Source organism: Channa argus, chromosome 11 (assembly GCF_033026475.1).
Source record: "Channa argus isolate prfri chromosome 11, Channa argus male v1.0, whole genome shotgun sequence".
Lineage (NCBI taxonomy): Eukaryota > Metazoa > Chordata > Actinopteri > Anabantiformes > Channidae > Channa > Channa argus.
Window position 1 is genome coordinate 23,228,838 of NC_090207.1, and position 16,091 is coordinate 23,244,928.

The window sequence follows — 16,091 nt, forward strand, 5'->3', positions numbered from 1 at the left end:
AAATACTATTCATCTCTGCTCATTTTAAGTACTGAATTGAATGTCATCAACGCATCTAGTATAGATGTATAGATGCTGTTTGCTAATAGTCTATGGCAAAGGACACCTGATATTGAACAAAGAAAAAAAAGGTTACTTGTTCTCATAACGTTAACCATCCTCATTAACTTCCTATAACTGCATTGTATAATCTGCAATGCTCTAATTTACATGTATTTAATATTTCACCAGTCACTCGTTGTAATTGGTTAGAATATTTTAATACAACTCATGTAGTGTGTACCGCTGAACAAAACATATCTGTTAATTTTTTAAAACTTAATTTATGCTTTTCCTTTGAAAAAACAAAAACATGTGCTTATGCACAACTAGAATGTTGTGCCATTAAGATTAATGTCAGCTTTACACGGTGTTAAAAGCTATTCTGCAATTTAAATGATGGGTAAACAGAATTATAGGTGCTGGGTCTCTCCACTACATTCCTGTGGCAGTCTTTCCAGCCCTGTCTGTGTGCTGGTATGCACCATCAGTGTCACACCTGTGCAGCTGTCACTCAAGAAAGGGCCGATGAAAGGAGCTCCATTCCTCCTCACTCCACCTCCTTCCACTCCTGTCACCTCCTCTGTTCCCTCTCAGCCCTGACAGCATGGCTGACCCCTTTCCCCCTGTCAGCACCCAGGTATAATGTGACCTGTCACTGAGGCCCATTCCTTCTAGCACAGCTGTCTGCCCCGTGGTGAGGACCTAAGCAGGAGGGGTTAGGGGGTCATGCTGTCATGTTACATGGTTCAGGTTTGAGTTCAGTTAAGAGCTGGTGTCTAGAGGGTTAGTTCAGCAAATTAATAAAAAAATTCCCTGTTATGCATGTTTCCTTAATTTCCTTTGTATTGCCTCTTCTGACTGTAAAATTTTATTTTAACTTCAACTATTACCAAGTGTGTTAATTTCTGACCAGTGGGTATTAGTAACAGCAAGCTAGCTACTTAGCTTCTGGTATAGAAGTTTTTTTTTTCTTTCCTTTCAGCTTATCTTGTGAGTTCAGGGTCGCCACAGCGGATCATTGTCCACATGTTTACGCCATATGCCCTTCCTGACCAATTTCTACTTGGACCAGCACTGCACAGCTGGTTATGGGAATAAGCTGTTAGGTGTCTTACCCACGGTCCTATTCAATGTCTTGCCCAGAGACACATCGACATATAGCCGTGGATTGAACCACTGACCCTGTGGAGTCGTGGACGACTGCTTTACCAACTGAGCTACAGCCCCTAGCTGCACAAGTACTCATGGTTTAACTACACTAATGTGGCAGTTCAGCCAAATAAAGACAAAAAGCAGAAATTTTAAAGGAAAAGAAAACATTCATGCATTTTGGGATGTTTGCTTTTTTTACATTTGGACACACTGTCTTGTTTAATAACTAAACATACTTTTGTAAACATAAGTGTGGGTGATACTTGATACCAGATAATTTCTTCAAAACACCGTACTATTTAATGTGCATAAAATGTGTTTATTATAAACACTCTAATATACAGAGAGAACATTCATGATGAACATTCATGTGAACACAAGTTGACCTAAAAAAAGTACATCCACTCCTACACAAACAGACACTCAGAAACTTGAAAGTACAAACACACATGTCTAACACAGACAAAAAAAAAAAAATCTTAAGCTTGTGACCCCATTTATTAAACAACAGGCCTCTCAGGAATCTCCCAGCCCTGTGAAAAGAAACAGTAGAGACAAACATGTGGATGAAATGTCAGAAGAAGAAAGAGAGGTAGTTACAGTGGGAAGATTTCTCCTTTGGGGGTTTTATTGCCAAGAGGGAGGACCTAGATTCCTATCAGTGCTGCAGGCTGAGACTGAGAGGGGACTGTCACACAAGAAGAACAAACTTTAACTAGTGAGAACACAATGTTGCCTGACTATTTGCATGTAATGATTTACGTGCACACACTTAGCATTTAACTGCACCACGGGGCAATGTCTCGTCCTATTTGATGGCTTTCCAGCTGCCAACAACACTGGTGTCATGTGAACTGAATTTGACCCGACATGCTGCTGATGTTTCTACAGTTACACCCTCCAGCTTCACAGCAATAGACCTGTCAGTGTGCAGCCTGTCTCACAGCTATTGTGCTGTAATGTAACATAAGTCTGTTGTGTCCAGTCACGAGAGATCTCAACCATGCTGCTATTTGTTCCACTGCATGTCTTTGTTAAATCTGAGTTATTCAGATGAAGAGTTCAATGAATTTTTTCCATGTGTTTTATTCGACAAGCTGCCCCTCCATTTCAAATACACACACAAACACACACACACACGTTATGTACACACAGGTGACAGTGTATGTTTGGGTATGGGGTGTGTTATTCACTATGCTGTGGATGGGCCGACCCCATTAGAAATGAGGGGGACTGTTGGCTCGGCTGTGGCCTGGGCTGCTCGCTCGCTGGATAATTTACGGCCCCTTCATCCTGGCGGAATGTGTTTGTGGCCAGGCGTAATGGAGGCCATCCATTCTCCCTGTCAACGTTGGGAAACACTTTTTTAGCCGGCTATGGGAGGAAATGTTTGACAGAGAGAGGGCAAAGCTGTTTCTATGCATGGTAGCTTGCAAGGAAGGAGCACTTGTGGCCTTCAGTGTCTGTGGGGAATATGGGTGTGTGAAAGATGCTGTTTGTTTTAGGCATTTCTCATGTTATGAATGTGTCCACTTATGGCTTCATAATTACAAGGGTTGCACAGTCTACTGTAGGTTTAGGCTCAAAGGCTTTTTAGAAACATTTACTACATGCTATGTATAACTGTTTGTCAATGAAGGCTCCAAAGTTTATTGCTCTGTCATCCCATACATTCGTTTTCAAGCCGCTTTAATTTTCGAGTTGTAGGAAATTATAGCAGCTTGTCATCAGGATATCAGTGCATCTCCCCAAAGCGTTACTTCATTTTACAAGGAGTGGCAGGATAGTCAAGCAAAATAAGCTGACAGTTCCTGCTGATTTATTTCATAGCAACAAGGCCTTGTTGTGAGGACACAAATTTAGTGAGGATAAAACATCTGTGGTCTGACAATGTCTTGGAATCAACCTGACAAAGAGCAGCTGCACAAAGAACAAAAGACAGTAAGGACAATTTTGGTAAAAGACGAAGATGAAGACAAGGAGCAGCCCACAAAGAATAATACTGACACTAAATCTCTCGTCCTTGGATTGGCTTTGAATCAGTCTGAGGCATCTGTGGGAAGTTCTGAAGCGATGGAAGTCAGTGTATTACATTTGACATTATTCACAGACCTCTGTGTTGAGTTTGTCAGCCCCCTGAGAATCTGCAGGCCTCAGGCAGACATGCAGGGAGCTGATCTCCAAAATGGCTGAGCTGTATTGCCTCTGTTTCTCAGCAGAGCTGTCGCATCGACCTTCACTGAGAGCTGCAGGAGAGGGAGGGGAGCATACAGGACCAAGGGAAATAAATCATACGCACATACATTACCTGTATGTGTGGCACTGTGTGTACATGCATCTGTTTATATGCGTATGCACATGTGTATCTGATTGTGTGCAGTGTGTAGGTAGATTGCCACTTTAATTAATTCTTCTATCCTTTCCCACTGGTAGCTCCTCCTCTCCTTGTCGAGCTTTGGCGGGTGACTCTTGTTAGCTGCACAGCGAGTGGGGAAGTGACTGCGCCTGACAATATAATTTACATTGTCTGTAGAGAGCGATTGGAGCACGGCAGCCTTATTTATGCCACATTAGGGGATTTGACTGTGCTGCCGTCTCCAGGTCCAATCCATCAGATGGCTGTTTTCCAGTGCCGCTTTATTGGAACGTGCCCTTGAGAGAGTGCTGAGTAGCAGGGAGTGTGTTTGTCTGTGTGCGTGTGACAGTGTGTGAGGTCCGTGTGTTTATATCAATGCATATGTGTGTTGGTTGTGTATCTGTGTGGCTTGTGTGGTACTTCTGTGCACATGTGCATGTGTGTGTGTGTGTGCGTGTGTATGTGTTTGTGTGTGTGCTCTTGGACAAGTGTGTCGATTCAGTCGACTGGCTGTGGTTAGTATTGTCAGACAAATGGACTCCATTCTCCGACAGACCAAATTACAGCTATAACTTCAGAAGGGGAACAATGATTACTAGGCCATTGTCATATCAGGGTGCCTGCACAGCAGAAAAGTGGCTGCTTTCCTGCTGTGCCAGGGCTTCTTATGCAACCTTTCCACTAGAGGAGCACTAAAACCCCTTCTTTTTTGGCTTTCGGGTCTTCTATTGACTTGTCTCCCTTTGTAACGATCCCAAATTACGGTCAAGTCATTCCCTCAGCATACATTTCACTGGATAGGTGTCTCGATAATTGACTTAGATGCAAATTGGCATGGACACCCACACATAGTGCAAGCATGGTATGATGCTTAGTGAAAAGGAATATGCATGGGAGAGCTCTGGCAGTGGAACAGTGTAATGAACGACACCAAGGAGCTCATTTTTCACAGAGGATACAAAATGTCGGGTCCGGAAAGACATGTCAGAGCTGTGAGGTAGCAACACATGCGGCTCCAAGTGCTGCTCATTAATCATAACCCAGCGAGTGGTGGTGTGGGGACCCATATCCATCTGTAGCGCACTTATGAGAGTATTATAAACGTGCAGTGCAGCTGGCTGACTGAGACAGTAAACAGCAGAGCAGGGTACCGCAGAGTGTGCCCTTACAAGGGCACTGAGCCTGAAGCACCTGTTAGGACACATTGAGGGTGTATTGGTCACCTGTCCTGTAAAGCTACTTTAACACATAAAGCTATTAAGTCCACAGTCAGGACAAACTCAGGCTGGCTTTTAGTTTATCTCTTATAATCTGAGTTTTCTTGCTTCTTTGTTTCTGTTCTCTCCTTGAATTTGTCATCTGCAGAATGTCAGCACCTTGTAGGACTTGTATGGACTCATAGTACAATAAAACCTTGATGGATATCAACACATAGCATATGAATACATACAATCAAATAAATCTTAACACCCTAATCAGTGAGATTTTGTACTTTTGCTATTTTGTATTAAAAGCTGGTGAAAAAAACATGAGAACTCAAACAATTATGTCTGCTATGTGCTGGGGTAATATTACAGGCCTTTCTACAAATATGATTCTGGATTGTCTGATTTATTGTCACATTGAAGTTGAACATTAACAGCAGAACAACAATCATTGTATCCGATATAATGTGAATGCTAAGCACAAACAAAACTTGTGTTGTGTCTGGAAGTAAATATGCATATTCACACATTTTATTCTCATACACTGGTCAAAGTTTGCACAATCACCCAATATAACTTACAGCAGCAACAGACTAATCTAATCTTCCGTAACACAAATACACATAAAACAAGCACAATGACACATAACATAGTGAGCCAGCTAATAAATTAATACTTACTGGTCCAAAAGCAAGAATGCCAGCTCAGCATCTGTCTTGTATCCATTTATCTCTTTTGGCTCTCACCAACAAGTAAAATCAGTCTGATGTTTATTCTTATCCAGTCTCTTACTCTATCACTCTGTTTCTCTATTCCTCACGTTCTTCAGGCTGTTTGGTGTCACTACCATGTTAAGCCATATTAAAAATACTGAGCTGGCTTCTTCTTACACCTGTCTGATGGGTCAGAGCAAGCTGCGTGATGGGGGTTGTTAAGTGTTATACTCTTATTGGGAAAGGTGGGATTCGACTCGAAATTTTCTATAATGAAGAATCTTGGTGACGCGGGCTTGTGATGACAACATGTTCGTCTTATTACAAGTCTGTGTATCATCAGAACAATGTTGAAGACCCAACAGTGATGTCAACGTGTACTAACATTACCCAAAATACACTTCAAAATCACTGCAGTGACCAACAATTAGTTTTAATTAAAGAAAACTCTCTTAATAAGTTGTTTAAAAGGCCCCAGAGAATTATGCACCTTTTTTCTTATGTCCAATCTCCCAATCGCCTAACCCAAATCAACCCCACCTAAAACACTCTTGCCCCATGCATATCCTAGGGAAACTGGGCAATTTAGCCTTTAATTAATTGATGGTGCTTCCTAGTTGAAAAAGACAATAAATGAGGTTAGGGTGTGGGCCGAGGTGCTGTGTCAGTGTATGTAGCTAATGACTGTACAGGGCTGCGCAGGGTGGGTGGTTGATGAATTAGGCAGGAGTGAACTTTACACCCTTACCACTGGGAATGGAAGGGAGGGAGACAGAGTGTGCAGGAGTAGAAAAGAGGGGAAGGAGAGAGAGATGACAAGGCCTATCACAGTGATGGAGTGGCTGTGCTACTCTTGGCTGCACACTGCTGTTTGCTCTCATTCTCATTCTCCGCCTGTTCAGACACACAGACAGGAACAGAGATATGCTGCTTTTCAAACGCGCGTCTGCTGGATCCGTCTTTCCCATAAAATTGTACAGCACTCCTCAGATTAAAAAAAAAAAAATTACGCAGTAAGCAAAATAAAGCCCACAGTGGTTTGTAAGAGAAACACAACTGCTCTTTAAACATACACATACACTAATCATACTAGAGCCTGTTAGGACAGAAAGATCCTCATAACCCATCACACATACACAGATTCACGCAGAGTCAACATTGAAACATCTGCAGAATGTACAGTAGAGTCCATGTTTAAATGCATGTAATAACAATTGGCTTTGAGTCTTTACAAATACCCACTTACTAAGTCATAGTTGAATACTTATAACACAATTCAGCCCGATGTGTATTGACGTATTAAGATGGTAAATATAGTTAAGTTGAGACCATCAGAAATACAGATGTGAAACAAAAGTACTTACACTGTGGAAGTAAAGCACTAAAGAATCAGAAAGACAGTTTGCTAATTTTGTTATGAAATGAAATCCCATTTTCTCAATAGACCAGGACTACAACAATCAATCTTGCTGTTTTCAGAAAGGCACTACAACCCTGAACGTATCGAGACAGTACTTGGAGGAGCTGTGAGGACACAAATGTCCAAATCAGTTGGACCAGACATTAAGCGGACAACCCCCTCCAGCTTCTTAGCCTGTGTAATGTGTGACTGAGCCCCTGTGTGAATAGAACAAGTGACTGGTAAAATAACCACAAGTGAGTGGGCGTATTTCTTCTTGCGATTGGTGAGAAACCGGAAGAATACAAACATCCCAGGGCGACAGAGAAGGATTATTTACACGAAGACGCCAACGGAAAACTGAAGAGAGATGACTTGTTTTAGGGACATCTGGGCCGACCCCCAAATCATCAGATAAATTGAGCTGGGTGTACATGACTTCAACCGATGTGTTATATGGGTAATAAAACACTGATTTCCACAATTCATCAGGTCCTGCTTCTTGCATCTACTACTTGCCTAAACCAAGTATTTCCAATTGGTGAGAGCATCTCAAACTTAGACAATCTCCTGTTGTGTGCTACATGTGTGTTAGTTAGACATATTTCAAAGGAGGCTTCTAGAGATATAAAGCTGTCTAGGTTGTTGTGACCATCTGACATCTCAGCATTATGTCACTGAAAATGCCCTGAAAATGTATTTCTAGAAAAAAGTGGGAACTCTGAAAATGAATAACTGTGTTATTCTCCAAACCAAACTTTTTGTTTTATCTTAACATCCATAGTCTATTCATTATTCATTCAGTGTAGCTGGGGTACATCCAATTGGAAGGAAATCCCACGACAAAGCCAGAACACACTACAGGAAAAGCAAGTCTGGTGTACCTACCTTGAGAACACCTTGGAATCTCCCAACAGGAATTGGAGAACGTTGGTAGAGAAAAGAACATCAAGGGTACGTTGATCATCTTGCTGGTCACCAGTTGTACTAGGTCCGTCTTACAATTTACTGTTGGTGGTTTAAGTTCAGCTCCTACTGTCCAGATTTGGAAGGGCTCCCAAGCAGGAGAATGGACCCCTACTGTGAAATGCTTTGTCCAATTTTTTTTACAAGAAAAGTGCTCTTTAAGTGCAGTCCTTTATACTTAGACAAAGGACCATAAATAAATGGATGGGCTGAAGAATGAACAATGGCATCTTTAATCAACTTAAGGTAGCGTTAATTTGAGAAATCAGAATCAGTTCCCTTTGCTCATGTTTTTACTTACAAAATAAGGAAAATCTCATCAAAAACTCACATTTGTAGGTTATTTAAGGAGGCCAAATGAAGAACTACCCCTCTCTGTAGTATAAATAAGGTACATTCATATCTGCGCCTTCCAGGTTCCTGTACCCCACAGAGGTGATAAGTGACCAAGCAGCAGTGCCAGCACACTTCCTCCGAATGCCCCACTGAAAAGAACAAGTATTTGATAAATGAACTCATCATCAGATATTAAAATTAATGAGGCCAAGCCAGGTTTTTAAAACCATGGCCCTGGCCTATTATTCCAAAGGACAAAGCAGGCGTTCTTTGCTGCTGGCTAGATGCCTCCACTTTCCACACACACTTTCTCTTCCTCCCCTATGGAGTGCAGGGTGGAGCAGTTGTCACAGCTGTTAATTTACAGAGAAGAGGGGCAAATGGAGCTTACAACCTCAGGTCTGTTGGTTGTGGCGATGTCCAAATGTGGACAAAAGGTCATGCATAGTGTGTGTGTGTGTGCGTGTCCGTGTGTATATGTAATTAACTGTCCATATAGGAACTTTTTACGTTATGGTGTTTTTTTACTTGTCGTTAACCCATATACTGCAGGCTTTGGAGCCCCTTAACTGTAATTTCTTCTACACAGGTATGAAGTGTGTCTAATATGTCTTCTATTGTCTTTAGGATGGACCTCTTCAAGAAAAGATTATCAACAAAGAACAGAAGGAAGCAAACAGCATTAATGACTTACAAAATTCCTCAGACTGCAGATGAGTAAAGACTTATAGTTAGATCTTTCATGTCCTTCTAATTAGAAATCACACCATAGTAAGACTTAAAAAAACGTTTGAACAGAATGGTCGCTAAAATGCGCTTCACCCCTTCATATTGATTTAAATCAGTTGCTTGAAAAGCACTAATTAATATTGATAATAAAAGTGGCAGCAAATGTTAACATCAACGCCTTGTGTTCTTCCTCGCCCTCCCTGTTTTCTTTCCCTTCCCTTAAGACCAGGCTTGAACAACTGTGGTTGCTTAGGTTTCCTTTTTTGCCTGTGACTCTCAGCGGCACAGTCGCAGCACTAGAAGAACATTTTTTTAATGACAGGAAATGTATATGTAACTCTGTTTCACATGATTTATGACCTTGAGCCTTTATAATAAGCAACTTAATTACAGGAGCTATTAAAATTACATGCAGCCAAACCAATTAAGTTGTCTGGCTCTCAGAGTGTTTCCTGTGGGGGCATTTAAGGTTCATCAGCAGTTAAGGAGAACAGTGATTTTATTGTGATATACAGAAGATCATAACTACCGAACCATTACAGCATATACAGCTGTGTAAATGTATATGTATGGGATTGTTTTTATGAAAACAGGTACAGATGGAGCACTCATAAATGTCCCTCTGACTTTGCAGGATTATACAGTGGTATAGGCTCATATACTGCAAGCGAATGCCAAAAAGCAAAGCCACTGGGTCAGGTACATACAACAAAATCATTTTTGTAATAAAGAAATTGCAAACAGCAGATATAAGCTGTCTGAAGCTACTGATGTAATTGGATTTGCTCTTGGTTAGATCCTTGTTGACTTTTCATGTCTCTCTGAGATTTGTTGAGCACCATCCTCCCATTTAGCCTTTTTTACTGGTTTTCCATTGCAGAAACCAGAAACCTGGGGCCATTCGTGTGAGAACTCTTCTGATGAGGCTTTGATGGTGAGTTTGTCAAAAAAACAGTTTTCATATAGTTTTTAAGCTGTTCAGTGACATCTAGCAACTATTTAGGCAGATATTAAGATGGCTGTGTGAGATGGGACATACTTATTTTTTGCCAGTGTGTATACATGGACAGTGTTTGTGTCATCATTCACATATTTATTTCTTCGTGTGTCTGAAAGATTTTAATGGTGCAGATATAGCGTCAAGTCGTCAGCATTGTCCTTCACAACATAAACTGAAGCTACAGTGACCCTCACAGAGGATAATGTTGAGATAGTCACAGAGAAAATGGCAACAATGACATGAATAATCGGTTTGTGGTGGGAAGTTGTGGACTATCACTTTTGATATTTGTTCTGTTAAATCAGCCTAATGCCGTTTCTTAGAACATGAAAATCTCATCCAAATAATGTCAGGATGTGGAATATAGATATAGACACTTAACACTAAACAGCCATCTAAAAAAATGTAAACTGCAGTAAATTTTTGAGTCAAATCGGTGAGATGATGAGCAACTTGAAACTTAACTTATCAGTTAAATTGAACTTGAATAAAGCAGAAGAACTCGGGTGTTTGACTCAGTGATTGAGCAGGGAAGGGTACATGTTGAATCTTAAAATTTGTTGCAACAATGTTGCAGGACAGAGAAACCTCTTATACTCAGGGTTTTATTGTGCTGAACATTTTAAGAGCTCTACACTGTAATGGAGAATGTTAACAAAAGATCTTATGTAGCTTGTAACTTGGGAAAGTTATAAAACTGTTATAATATAAGGTTGGGGAACATTTAATCACAGACTACCTGCCTGATTTATTGTCAAAGCAACATGTTCATATAACCCTAGAAGGTGCAGAAAAGCACATATATCAAGATTGTCCCTCTTTAACTTCCTGACTGTAATGTCTTCACAATGTTTCTTACTTTCCTTTTGTGTCTTTCTCTCTCCTTCTGTCCATCTTAGACCTTACACCTGTGTCTGCGCACTTTGTTTTCTCTCGGTGAGAAGGCGAGAAAGAGGGAGGGTGTGAAAGAGCTGCCGTGTGAAGATAAAGCTATTTGGTACTGTCACAACTCTCCCATTGAGGAAGGCTAGGGGGGAGCTGAACAAGCGAGGAGAGCGGCGGAGGAGTGGATCGGTCCATCCATCACGACCACGCAGGACTGACAACAAAAGATGGAGTGCTGGAAGAGGCCTCTCGGCTGCGAGGGGCCGAGGAACTCGAAACAATATTTTTTGGCGCCTGTCAGGCTGTCCAATAAAGGAGGCCGATATATGAACTATCTAGCACTGATGTAATGCATCTCATAAATCTGCTTTAATTACTCGGCGTGGGGACAGCCAGTGGGAGCCCGCGACTGGATTTATGGTGTTTCTGCTTGGCATCTTAACGACTCTGTGCTTTTAATATCATTACCCTGTAATTTATTATGCTGCCAGGGTGCACACCCAAACCTTCAGCATAACTCTTGTTTATTTATGCCCATTTAAAGGCCACTTCAGTGACACGGGCATTTAGCACATTTCAGTTGGGCTTTAATCATTTGTCCTAATGAGGCCATTATGCAGCAGTGTCCTCTGGCTGGCTGCAACTATAGCTCGATGGTTTGGGCCAAGCCGTGGGAAGCCGGTGAGGTGGCGAGACACAGTTCTCTGGGTCACGGTCCTGTAATGTTTGTACCGCTCCTACTCCACATCCAGTGCCACTCTCTGGGAGGCCAGAGTCTAAAAGGCAGCATGAAGTTCTGGGTGATCTAGTGGAGCAAGAGTCACATCAACCAGGATAGCAGAGAATGTGTCTTTCCTTAACTTCCTTTTCCTGTCAAGACATCATGAAAGGCCCTCACCCTTCGCCGTCCCTTCTGTACTGTTCATCCCTCTATGTCTCCTTTCCTCCATTTACCCAGTTTGCACTTTTGCTTCCCTCCAGTTTATCGCTCTCTATTTCTCACTTGTCCGACTGTTGAGAAAATGAACAGAAGAAAGAGGAGTAGAGAGAAAATGTTGGTGGGGGTGATAAAAAATGAGTGTGAGGACAGGCTCTGCATTTCTGCTGCCATGTCCTGCTAATGGTTTCCAGATCAGGCTCCATATTACACCCAGGCATTAGCCCATTTCACCCATCTCCCTAAAGCTAGCTGCTAAATGCCTGCGCAACCGCCAGTGACAGTGACATATTAGTTTTGCGTCCCTCTGCAATCTGATAGCTCTGAGTTTGCCACCATGCTAAAGATTTGATTAATGTTGTTCCATTTGGAGGCTGTAATTGGCTGCGACTGGAGCGCAGAATAATCAGGCGTTCCTATTCAGAGCAGTGAGCGAGTGGAGAGGGAGGGAGAGAAAAAGAGGGCAGCAAAGCTAACGAGCAAGCTAGTTAATTAAGCCTGCAGCACGGTGGCGACAGTTACTGATGACTCCTGTGACAAACCGCCTCTTTTCCTCTCCACTTCCTCCTCCTCCTGCTGCTCTCCTCATTTCCTGCTCTCAAACACCTACCACAACTGTGGAGCGAGCTAGTGATGTGAGATTCACAGGCGGCTTGTACTTTCTGAGGGTCTCTGGGCACAGGTACATAGCTGAAATCTAATGGATTAAACTCTGGCTCTTGGCTCTAAGAATCTTTTTTCCTATTCTTCACCTTGAGAAAGTTCAGCTTTGGACTGAAGTCCAAATAGTCCAAATAGAATTCTCACACGCCATGTGTATTGTGTTGTCTCTTTCTACTGGCTTTAAAGATATGATTTGCAAATTGACTATACAAAAATAAATGAGAAACAAAATCCACAGCCCTGTGTCCAGGCAGAAAAACACTCTAAAGTTCAGCCAAAGTTAACATGAGGCTTCAGCTGTCTGAGTTTGCCAAATCGAGTGGGTCCTGGCAGTCGTGTATAGGTTTATGGCTGGTGTTTCTGTCACACAGCTACTTGAACACGTCAATGCCCAGTAGAAAGTGCTTTTTGTACAAAACAGACCATAATTTTGGAAAATACCCACTCAATATGGCATGTGAATCTACAAAAAAAATGTTCTCTTTCAAAAGGAGACAACCATTCAGCCCCATGAAGTCTCTGGATTTCCAATGGCATGAACATATTTCAGATTTATCAGTTGTTTATGTTTAGGGTTTAATTTAATTTTTTTCTAGTTACAACAGAAAAGAAAAATTGGGATGTATCTCTGTAATACCTCTTTATTCCCTCTACTTTTTGATGGCTTATTAAACAAATTTCAAACTGTATATATGCAATAATAATTCTGTGTTTACAATACGGACTTGAGTTAAGACAAAAATGGAAATGTTCTTTTTATCACTGTGAAAAGCAGAATCTGGTTGTATATCATAATGACAAAGTGCTGAGTCCAACAAAACTGCAGGACTGAGGATAGGATAGGAAAAGCGGGCACAAAAAGTAAATATGAATGCATAATTCAGGCCAAGCTTATATCACTCTGAAACGTACATTCTGTGTGTGAATATGATGTATGTGACTTTGTCTTTGTATGTCCAGTTTACATCTACACTCCACACAACAACATATCAAATTCTGACAAGTTAGTTATACTTTGTTTTTGTTTTAATATTGGTTTATTTCAATCTTAATGCCATCCACAAGTCTCAAAAAACTGGGACAGCGGCATGTTTACCACTGTGTAATATCACCTATTCTTTTAAAAACACTCTGTAAGTTTTGGAACTGAGGATAGCAAATGGTTTTAATTATAAAAGCATTTTTTTATATATATAATATAATATGTAATTTAATACAGGATGTCCTTATAATGTTCCACATGGTTTTAATAGGTCTGGACTACAGGCAGGTCAGTTTAGCACCTGGATTCATTTACTAATGAGCTGTGGTTATAATACGTGCAGAATGTGGTTTGGCATTGTGTTGCTCAAATATGCAAAAACCTTCCTGAAAGAGATGTTGTCTGGACCGAAGCATATGTTGCTCCATAACCTGGATATCTTTCAGCATTAATGGTGCCTTCACTGATGTGTAAGTCATGCCATGTGTTTGTGCGCATCAGTGCTCCCTCCACCACCAGATATGCTGGCTTATGAACGGAATGCAGTCAGAAGATACATCTCCTCTTTGGTCTGAAAGACACGGTGTCAACATATGATTCATAAAAAGAGTTATAAAATGATGGCTCGTCAGACCACAGGACAGCTTTTCAGTTCAGGTTTTCAGGTCTCAGAGAAGCATGCAGTGTTTCTGGATTTTATTTATATATGGTTGTTTCTTTGTGGGTAGAGTGTGGGTGCAGAAAAAACTGTTTTCATTGACACCGGTTTTGAGAGGTGTGCCTGAGCCCATGCAGGGATTTCCACTACAGAACCATGTCTGTGTTAATGCAGTGCTGCCTGAGGTGACACAACCATTCAGTGTTGGTGTGTGCAATTTCTCCAAACGCTCTGAATGGTTCAATAATATTATGAAGTGTAGATGATGAAATGTCCAAATTCTTTGCAATCTTACATTATTGTTAAGTTGTTTAACTATTTGTCCATGCACCTTTTCACCCAGTTATGAACCTTGCCCCAACCCTACTTTTGACTTAGTCATAATCAAAATATTGTTGTGGGATGAAATGTTCCATCAAGTCCTTTTTGTTTGTTTTTCAGATATTTTTCCGTCTTTTGCTGTCCCTGACCAAACTTTTTTTTTTCAAATCAAATCATTGCATTCTCTTTATTTACATTTTACATGCCACAACGTTTCTAAAAATATGGTTTGTATAAAAACTGCTTTGCCAGGGAGGATTGTTGTACATATAGGAATGTATGTGTATGTGTGCCTCAGTTGTCCATGAACCACAGGGTCAGTGGATTGACTCCTGGTTCCTCTTGGCCGCATGTAGAAGCATCCTTGGACTATATACTGAAATGACCGTGACCTATGTACAGCTGTCAAACAACAACTTTCCCATGTGGGTCAATAAGTATTAATATGACCTTGTCCTTTTAACTGCTTCTATAATGTATCAGCTTATTATGAACGTAATAGACGCCATGATAAGAAAACGTTTTTAGAAACCAGAAACGTGAAAAGGAAGCATTGTTTTTTGCTTTGTAAAATAATTGCAAGTCTGACGTTACGTCGCGTGTTTGACAGCTTATTTAGCTGACGGCTGTCAAAGAACTGTAAAACAGCAATTAAATGAGTGTGGGATTCATCATGTTCATGTCTAGGCCTTGTCTCCTGGTATCGCTCTCAGACACAGAATACCTTCCCAGACAGACAATCAATCTGAAGCAGTCCAACAGTAAAACTGGTTTTTCTCTATTAAGCAGTAACATTAGTGTATAGGTGCAGAAGAGTTTATGTTACATTTATCGTCTCATCATTGAATGTCTCTATACAAGTAGAGTATAATGTTCATGTGTAGCAGACGGACAAGGAGAAAAGGAAGAGAATTCTTCAGCTGCAGGAACTGGTCCTTGTGTTGGCAATTATCTGCCCTGCTGAATTTTCCTTGAGCAGGACTGCAGAACAACGTCTGCAGTCTGTGACTCACAGGGTAACGAAATATTTCTGAGCATTGTTACTGTGAATACAGAGGATCTTGTTGCAATGAAAAAATTCAAGCAGGCATTTGAAACTCCTCATTTTGTTCCCTGTTTTGAAATCAGCTGGAGCCAACATGTCTGTACCACTAGACAATGACTTCTTGACACATTTTTACTAGTCCACGAAATACAAATCTGGCACTTGTCTGGCAAAAGTGCATGTGACCTTTTGGCCTTTGGTAGCGGAAGTGAAAGCAGTAACGGAATCTGAATACAAGCAGTCTGTGGCACACCTTGGAGAGGCATGTATATAGACAGGTGTAAACGGTATAGTGGCTCAGCTGTCCACTTGCCAAAATAATTTGTAAAACCAAGTAAACAGGGTCAAAGCAGCAATGACCGCTATTACAGATTGAATTTTATGTCATTTTTATCAGTAAATTCAGTTTATTTTATTCTAATTTATTTATTTTGGACTTTGATCAATATTTGTATGCTAACATGATGACAGTAGTCCTATTAAATGAATGAGAATATGTGTCTCTTATTGAAAAAATCTTAAATATTTGGAACCGGTGGATCATAAATAAACTGTATTTAACAATGTCTGCTATTTGAATCAACCAAAGGCCGACTGGGTATTACAGAGCTTTGTTGAATGAGTACTGAAGCTCAGTGTAACAGGGATTGTGCAACTTAAAAAAGTAATTCCTACTGTTTAATGTTGTTTGACACTGGAGGG

At 40.9% G+C, this 16,091-nt stretch overlaps 1 long non-coding RNA gene across 1 annotated transcript; it reads left to right on the top strand.

Moving 5' to 3' along the window:
* The first annotated feature begins 8,811 nt into the window (after window positions 1–8,811).
* Window positions 8,812–15,786, top strand: LOC137136818 (uncharacterized). The gene is made up of 3 exons (XR_010915626.1): window positions 8,812–9,597; window positions 9,779–9,832; window positions 10,798–15,786. It is a non-coding gene; the product is annotated as an uncharacterized lncRNA (long non-coding RNA).
* The last annotated feature ends 305 nt before the right edge of the window (window positions 15,787–16,091 follow it).